Below are 9573 nucleotides of genomic sequence, written 5' to 3' on the forward strand. Positions count from 1 at the left end.
TGGGGGTCTTTGTTACAGCTGCTCCGCGCTGAGCTCTGAACGGCTCAAAGAGACATTTAGCAAGACCGAAGGTTCTGCAGGGAGGATGCATTTTGTCATCATCACTTTAATTTTGCCATCCATCTAAATAATTCCTGCTCTTGGTGCAAAATTCAAAAGAGACGATGGTGAGTGAAAAGTAATTCTCTCGTACACGTTTCCTTCAGCCACCCTCTGTCCCTCTCCTGGGGCAGCGCTGTGACCAGCTTCTTACATATTTTTCAGGAGCACTGAAGGCAAATAGGAACACGTGCCACATGTAGGACAATTCCTTGTATTAGGTTAAATGCGTATGCTTTTCTCAGTTGCCATCTGCAAGAATCCGAAGTCTCCGGCCAAGACAGGGGTGAGACGATAGGAGTGATTTTCATGGTCTTCTCGTCTGATCCAAACAACATTATCTTTGCATCTCATCACCGAAAGGCAGATCCACTGGCTTCGGGTGCGCTCGTCTGGTCATTCGGGGGCAAGGATGGCCTGGTGGTGAGGCTCTAACTGACACAGACCTACACGCTGATGAGCAGATGGAAACCCTGGCTGGGGCCTCTCTCTGTGCTTCGGCCCCAGCGGTCATGCTGCGCTCTGTCTTTAATGCTGTCATCCGGGGATTCCCTTCGATGCTCTCCTTGACCGAGTCTCCGCATCTCAACTTCTTCCTCGGTCTCGGTCTGCTGGCTCGTCTGTGTGGCGCCTACGCTACAGCTGCATTGTAAAGGACAGTGTATGCGTAGCACATTAAGTAAGTTTATGCAATCCCCAAATCTTTATTCTATCCTCTGCTCAATTAATACTTTCAGTAAATATAAAGCTCTAGGTTAAATTTCATTTTCTTTCAGAATATTGAACACATGAATCCATCAATCTACCTTCCGACATTGCCGCTGAGACTTCTGAACCAAGTTTCACTCTTTTTTTTTTTTTTTAGACCAAGCAACCCTTGGTTGACCTCACAGATTGCAAGGACCTTGTCAGCTTACGATCCCTTATTTATTTATTTTTTACTCCTACAGCACCTGGTCTTCCTAGGTAGTCTCCCATCCAAGTACTCACCAGGCCCGACCCTGCTTAGCTTCCGAGATCAGACGGGATCGGGTTCGTTCAGGGTGGCGTGGCCATCGCAAGTCTTACTCTTAATATTACATGTGTGTTTCTTTAGTTCTTCTCTTTTCGCTGAGTGATTAGAGCCGTAAGTTTGTTCTTAAATGTTGTTTCCAACTTCACAATGATATCTTAATTGAATCCATTATCTTGGGTGCATGCTGGATCTTTCCGGAGAGAACTTCGGGTTCTTTATCTGAGAAAACCATCTCTGTGATTCCTCCTTCCATCTTTTCTAGGCTCTGTCCTTCGGAAACTCACAGCATTCACACGGTGCAGCCCTTGAATGGGCTTTCCAAGTTCCTCCCCTCTCGACCATCTATTTGTCTTTTTGTTTGATTTCTTTAAAGATTTTCCAAATTAATTTTCCAGACCTTATTGTGTTTTCGGTTTCTTCTCTGGCGTATTTATAATGTTTTTATGAAGGGGAGGGGGTTGACTAGAAGCGAGTTGGTGTCCAGGGCGAGGGGCCGAGCTCATGAGACAGATTTGTCTTTGTTTCTTCAGGTTCCACGAGAAGTGCTTGGCTCATAACAGATTCTCAACAACTAAATGGTCGTGAGATAAATAAATAAGACATCAGGCCACTTACGTTTCTTTCCCACTTCATCATCGGCATGCTGCGCCCTCTATTGGTCAGTTTCTAACTAGCAACGTCAGATTCCATTTCCTCCGCCTCAGACAGCTCTGACGTCATTTGATTCTACCAAGATAATGAATCTCTATTTTTTGTTAACTGCACGCTGTGTAATTCTCGTGACTGTTCCCTAATCACAAATACAATGTACACACACACACACACACACACACACACACACACACACACACACACGCATCAACTTTAGTTAACTAAAAATGTTTAATTATTTCATATACAGAAATTACTATCCAGGTAGTAAACAACTAAGGAGAGGTAAAAGAACCGAGCTCTCTAGTAATTGAAATGCACTAAAAATCCATCCCAATTTATAATATTTTTGCTGGATCTTAACGATATACTTTTAGTAAATATACCAGGAAGAGCAGTAGCACGGCGATTCAGTAAACTGAGGTCTTCTTGGAATAAATTCAAAAATGATTTCTTATATCATGTATCAGAGATCCAGCTATCCACATGAGTTCATTAAAATGTGAACTAATTTTATCTAATTCTACTCATTAAGCAGGAGTCACATGGAGAATTTTCTTGTGACATGGAACAGTGTAAAATATCTTGATTCTGATTACAGGGAAGCTATCAAGCCTCGCCATACAGTTATTTCATTTAAAAAAAAAATAGTTTAAAAGTAAGTCTTCCAAATTCTAGATTTCTATACCTTTAAATCAGTCAGGTAACAGCCAGACCTTTTAAAATCTTGACTTCATTTGCCAATCCACTGGCTCTAAAAGCACGCTTTCCATTCCTCCTGCTAAGTAAAAGCAGCTTGTCGCAGTGCGTTCATCATCTCCATTGAAACTGTTTATCTACAAAATGAAACAAAAAGGGCACAAATTAGAAACACTGATACATCTTCTGACATTATTCATTTAGAAGTTAGTTCTCAAGTTGTCGTTAGATTTACCGCATAAAAATCAGAAATGATTTGTTTGGATAGCTACAGCAATTTCTAGACTCAAAATGTTTGGACAACTGTAGATAAAGTTTCATCATCAGACTGAACTAAATATGCTATAATTACATATAAATCAGGGTGATTTTTGCTCCACGAACCTAGGTTATTAATCTTCTCAGGCCGAACATCCACGATACCTAAAATTATACAAGTGTATTTATCAGCCAAGAATGTTAAAAGTGATGTTTGAAAATTACGAACAAAGCTTATGGACGAAGCTTACGTTTCTGTCATTTGATTGTCTCCATCTTTCTTCTGGTTTCACAGGCCACCCTCGTCTTTCCGCAAAACCTCGTGTCTCCCCATCCATTAGCGCTCATCATGCTTGAAATTATTAGTTAGACGTTTATTTCCTCCAGTAAACAATAGGTTCACTAGGCCAGGGGCCTCTGCTATCTGGTTTTCTTCTGTATTTCTAGTATGACCACACTACGAATCAATATTTTTTTGAATGAATGAATTGATGATCAATGAAGGAAGGAGGGGAAAACTAACTTCTCAGGCTGGTAACTGACTTAGGGAACAGAAGCTGGAAAGTTTGAATTGACCCTGTGTTCTCCAAACATTTTCCATGGCAACAGTTTGCTGAAAATTTGGTATGCAAAACGTTACGTGCATGAAGTTAGCAAACAGTAAAGAAGGATGGCATAGGTGACTGTAAAGGTGGATTTCAACTGACCCGGGGCCTAGGAAAAGTGAGAAAGCAAAATAAAATTCACATTCTGTACTTAACTATTTAAGAAACAGGATTTAAGAATTCATTAGTATACTGAATTTTTATAATTTCTAGACTAATTGGCATCATAATTCACTCAAATGACATGAGATGCAGACTACTCATAATATTTACCATGTTAATCAAATGAAGAATGATACTGAAATTTGAGTTTACCTTCCCAGTATATTGAAGTTTTATTCTACGGTAAAGATGAGATTGACATTTTTGATAACTTTCTTTTTTTTTTTTCAGAATAAAAACTGTTCACTAATTTTGCATTTGTGTTCTTCTTAAAGTGATTTCCCAATGTTTTCTTTGCATATGTTAAGATATTTTATGTAATGTTTCCCCGTAGGCATACAACAGAACTAGAATGCCACAAAGCGGTGTTTTAGACATAATCTAAAATACGTTCTCATGGGCGACAGTAGAGACCAATGATTCATGAAATTGCTCAGCACTGGGTATGTCCTTTCTTACAGAACTAATGGTTTGTATGAGACATTTTTCTTCAGACTTTGAAATCAAAGTATAAACTCCACTCAGTATGTCAGCATTCACATTAAAATGAAATTCTTACTCATGGGAAAGGCTTTAATTAAGTGTATTTAGAAGTCTGGAAATCAGCAGCAAAGCATGGTGAACAATTTCAATTTTTCTCTTCCTACTGGTGTTGGAATAAAACACAAAACATAGAGGAAAAAAAAAGGAGGGCCGTCCTTCTTTAGCCTATCAACAAAACTATTAATTTATCTGCATCTGTCCTGGCATACTCAGTGTCCCTGGTCTAGGATACTGTCCATTCCCCCACGAAAGGCTGCTGCTGTTACTGTGTCATTCACTGCCCAGGATTCTACTTTTGAAATTATTCCCAATTGATCCATTGGCTGATTAATTGATTGATTGATTGGATTCCACATATAAGAGAGATCATACAGTATTTGTCTTTCTCTGTCTGACTTATTCACTTAGCATAATGCCCTCGAGGTCCATCCACGTTGTCACAAATGTCAAGATTTCATTCTTTTTTATGGTTGAATAATATTCCACTTCGTGCATATACACCACATCTTTATCCCTTCATTCATCGATGGACACTTAGGCTGTTTCCATATCTTGGTTATTGTAAATAATGCTGCAATGAACATAGGGGTGTAGCTATCCTTTCGAATTAGTGTTTTCATTTTCTTTGTATGAATACCCAGAAGTAGAATTGCTGGGTTATATCTTATTTTTAATTTTATATCTATTTTTAATTTCGTGAGACATCCTATACTGTTTTCCACAGTGGCTGCACCAATTTACACTTCCACCAACAGTTCATGAGGGTTCCTTTTTCTCAACATCCTTGCCAACATTTGGTAAAGATTATATTGCATATGTATATTGCTTTGGATAGTATAGAGATTTTAACAATATGAATTATTCCAGTCCATTAGCAGAGAATATCTTTCAATTTAATTGTGTCTTCTTCTATTTCTTTCATTAATGTCTTATACTTTTTAATATACAATTATTTCACTTTCTTGGTTAAATTTATTCCTAGGTGTTGAATTCTTTGTGATGGAATTATAAATGAAATTACTTTCTTAATTTTTTTCTTATACATCATTATTGGTGTTTAGAAATGCAACAGATTTTTGTGTAGTGATTTCATATCCTACAACTTTGCTGAATTTGTTTATCAGTTCTAGCAGTTTTTCTTTTTTCTTTTTTGTGGAGTCTTTAGGGTTCTCTCTATATAATATCACATCATCTGCAAAGAGCAACAGTTGTACTTCCTTTTCAATTAGGATACTTCTTAATGATTTTTCTTGCCCAATTGCTCTGGCTAGAACTTCCAAAACTATATTCAATAAAAGTGGAAGAGTGGGCATTCTTGTCCTGTTTCTGATCTTGGAGGAAAAGCTTTCAGCTTTCACCATTGACTATGATGTTAGCTATGAGCTTGTCCTAGATGGTCTTTATTATGTTGAGGTACATTCCAAATATACTCACTTGGTTGAGAGTTTGTTTAATCACAAATGAATGTTGAATTTTGTTAAATTCTTTTCTTGCATCTATTAAGATGATCATGTAATTTTTGTCTCTTTTGTTGTTGTCATTGTTAATTGAGTATTTTGTGTATATTGAACCATTTTTGCATCCCTGGAATAAAACCAACTTGATCAGGGTCCTTTTAATGTATGTCAAATTCAATTTGCTAATATTTTGCTAAGAATTTTTGCATCTATGTTCTTCAGGGTCATTGGCCTATAATTTTCTTTTCTTGTAGCATCCTTGTCTGCTTTTGGCATCTGGGTAATGATGGCCTCATAAAATTATTTTAAAGCATTCCCTCCCTTCTATTTTTTGGGAGAGTTTGAGAAGGATTAGTATTAATTCTTCTTTGGATGTTTGTCTGCTATAACTATAGCTACTCCAGCTTTACTTTGGTTTTCATTTGCATGTGATACCTTTTTCCATACTGTCAGTTTCAGTGTGTGTGTCTGTCTGTACATGCGAAATGAGTCTCTCCTAAGTGGTATACAGATGGGCCTTGTTTTTTTTTAATCCAGTCAGTCTCCCTATGTCTTTTGATTGGATTACTTAGTCCATTTACGTGTAAAGTAATTATCGATAGATATGTGCTGATCGTCATTTTGTTTATTGTTTTCTGGCTATTTGTGTAGCCCCTCCCTGATTCTTTATTCTTCTCTAGCTCTCTTCCTTTATAGTTGGGTGACATCCTTCAGTGGCATGCTTACACTCCTTTCTCTTTTGTGCATTTACTATAAGTTTTTGCTTTCTGGCTACCATGACGATTACATAATACATGGGGATTATATAAGAATCAGTTAATTTTGAAAGTACATTTACTGCAAGTAGTTATAAATCATAAAAATCTCGGTGCAATAGATAACTATGTACTTTCATATTATCTAAATGTCCTCTTTCTTGATAGAAGGACAAGTTTAGCTCTTGTAACTGGCGTAGTGCATGGACACGCGTTCTATAAATATTTAGGCTCTGACAGTCAAAGTGAGTAATTGAGAAAAGCCCAGTCCAAATTATGAATGCTGGAGACGCCCCAATGAACTGGAGAAGGCATGGACGTACGCATGGCAGTTCTCGGATCGCATTATCCTTCATCTGCTTTTAGACGCCAGGTATCAATAAAGCCACAGGTGTTCAGTCTCCCACTAGGCTGTCGCTAGAGAGTTCTGCCTTTTTGGCTTTTCAGTTTCTATCATAACATTATTCAAAAGATGAACCGATTTCAACTTTAGTAACTAGGAAGGGCTTAAATACGAGCGATTTAAATAATTCTTTCTGAAATAATACCTTTTATGACAAATCTATTCTTGGAGTTTTAGGGTCTGATAAATGACAATTTGGACAGTTATCACTCGTTGAAAAATGGTCAAAGGCAAAGTCTAGTCTAACTCTTAATAATTCTCCCGTTAAAAACCCAAACATAATCATGTCAATCCCAGAGGCAGAACACATAAACAGGGCAATCTGTTTAAAATAGTATTCTTGCTGAGAAACACAAGAAGGAAAAAAACTCTCTACTGGAAGTAAAAGGCAAATAGGCAAATAGCAAAAATAATGAGTTTTCAAGTTAGAGACAGACAAAAACTTTTTCAATAACTACTTACATACAGTGTTGATGGAATATAATTCAGAATAAAACTAAATAAAAGTCATAATTATTATATTGTTGTTGTCAGTAATAATTTTTTTTAAAGTTCTCTTTGTCAAATTAAAATCCTAGAACATGTATTTACTGATACGGACGACACGTGGTATTTCACTGGCCTTCTCATTGTTATCATTGTTATTAAATTAATGTGGTCAAAAAAAATCAGAGCAAAGATGAACTGAGATGCACTAGGTGGAACGCGGGTGAGCTGGGAAGCCTACTCGCTGAGTGACGGCGGATCAGATCTGGAGTTTTTCCATGTCACCGCATTCAGGCCCAGGCCGATTCTGTCAAGCGGGGCCCCTTTCCTTTCACAGTTCCACATTTATGTGATGTCACACATTCCAAGACAGGCGAGGTCATGGGTCATTGGGTTACATTACCACTGTCGCCAGCATGACTTTCCTTCTGCTGCTTTTATACCCGACTTGAATGTAAGCCCCCTAAGGGCGGGGACAAGGACTATTTTGCCTATGTCACTGTTCCATCTCCATTGCCTAATACAGTGGCCGGTACATGAAAGGCGTTGAATGAAGGTTTGCTGAATGAACAAACGAATATGTGGATACTCTTGCGAGTTGGAACATCTATTCCTTTCAAGCACTTATAATATTGTTTCAATAAAATAACAAAGACAGAGAGAATCGAAAGGTCCTTAGTAAATATTTGTTCTAATCTACTCAAATGAAAACCTCCACATCACCAGCAGCGTCCACCTGCGTGTCAGTACTATGCTCGGTGCGACGCATACAGTAGAACTGTTAATGCCAATATTACGAACAGGAAAATGAGGCTTATAAAGTTCAAGACACACGCGAAGGGCCCAGAGACCGATGAAGCCAGGATTCTAACTGATGTTGGAAAAGCTCGCACATCAGCTCAAATGAAGTAACGGCGGACTTCACAGTGACGGAGGCTGAAATCCAAGGACAGCATGGCAGCTGCGCTGCACAGAGTGTTTAGAAACCCAGGTCACTGCTCTGACTGCCGTGAGCAGTGGCCGTCATCCTCCGATTCCAAGGCCCACGCTCTCTCCCAGGGAGCACGATGGAGGAAAAAGCAAGCAGGAGTAATGAAGAGTACATGAAAACTGTCTTACAGAAGGCTCTGTTCGCTGGCACATTCTCTTAGCATATCTCATTGACCAGAATGTAGTCACTGTCATGAGTTGAATCGTGTCCCTCAAAATTCATATGTTGAAGTTCTAACACTCCATACCTCAGAATATAACCTTATTTAGAAATAGGGCCATTGAAGAGGTAATTAGTTAAGCTAAAATTTTGAAAAAGAGGGAAAACGTTTATTCCAAGACAACAGGCAGTCTCTGCCAAAGTATGCGGCACTCTGAGACGTGGTCACAATTTTGTTGAATCTGTCACTATTAATTATGAGGGGTATATTAGCGCTGAGGGGGGACAAAGTTTTGCTACCCATATGCCTTTTGGGACATTGATTTTAAGCTGGTTATTAAGTAACAAAAGACTCAGAAAGAACCTTTGACCCTCCCCCCTTCCCCGCCTGAAGGAATTCAGGTAGAATCACCTGCTTAGAGGAAAGGAGCGTCTCCTCAGCTTCATAATATAAACCGAACGTGGCAGAAAGAGAGAAATCTAGCGAAGCCTGTGTTAGACTTCCATCCGTGTCCCATGGTCTCTGGGTGGCCCAGCAAGAATTTGTTCCCTGCGTGCTTGCTCTTTCTCGTCTTCCTGTGAGCTGTCTGCTTTTCCTTTGAAATCCCAGACCCCTGTCCCCTTCTTCTTTGTTCAAAATGGCACATAAACCTCGACCGCCCAGTGTGTCTTCACGTCTCATGTTCTTACGACACGTCCACACGCGCATCTGCAATATACTCTGGATGTTTTCTCCCATTAACCTGCCTCAGATTAATTTGATTATTAGCCCAGCTAGAAGAACTTAGAAAGTAGGAGAGAAGTTATTTTTGACCTTCACAGTACATTATATTTTGAACCACCTAGAAAGAAAAAATGTTAGCGATTTAATTATGATAAGCCACCTACTGTGAGGTACATTCTTATGTCGGAGATAATAAATGTAAAAAGCAAGATGGGCATCTTAGAACCAATGAAATATAGTAAATGATCTATAGACAAATGAATTATAATAAGTACAGAAAAAATAGTTTACTTGGGTTACAAGTCAATATTTTATTATTTTATACTCTAGCTTATATAAAACAAAATGACTCATCTTTCTATAGGATTAAGAAAACTATACATGTCAAAATCAGATACAGAGGCTATAAAAATGTCAGTACGGATATGTACCTCTTCTTTGATTAACCTTTTTCAAAATATGTCCACAATATTAGTGGATGTAGAATCAGCGGTATCATATATTCCCTTTAAATCAAAGTAAAATGTAATATCAGTTACGCTTACTCTCGAAAAAAAGGATAATTC

The 9573-nt window shown here is 38.3% G+C and overlaps 1 pseudogene; it reads right to left on the bottom strand.

Moving 5' to 3' along the window:
- Positions 1–1040: 1040 nt before the first annotated feature.
- On the bottom strand, positions 1041–1159 carry LOC112472749 (annotated as a pseudogene).
- Positions 1160–9573: the final 8414 nt, after the last annotated feature.

Source organism: Pteropus alecto, unplaced genomic scaffold, assembly GCF_000325575.1.
Source record: "Pteropus alecto unplaced genomic scaffold, ASM32557v1 scaffold87, whole genome shotgun sequence".
Taxonomy (NCBI): domain Eukaryota; kingdom Metazoa; phylum Chordata; class Mammalia; order Chiroptera; family Pteropodidae; genus Pteropus; species Pteropus alecto.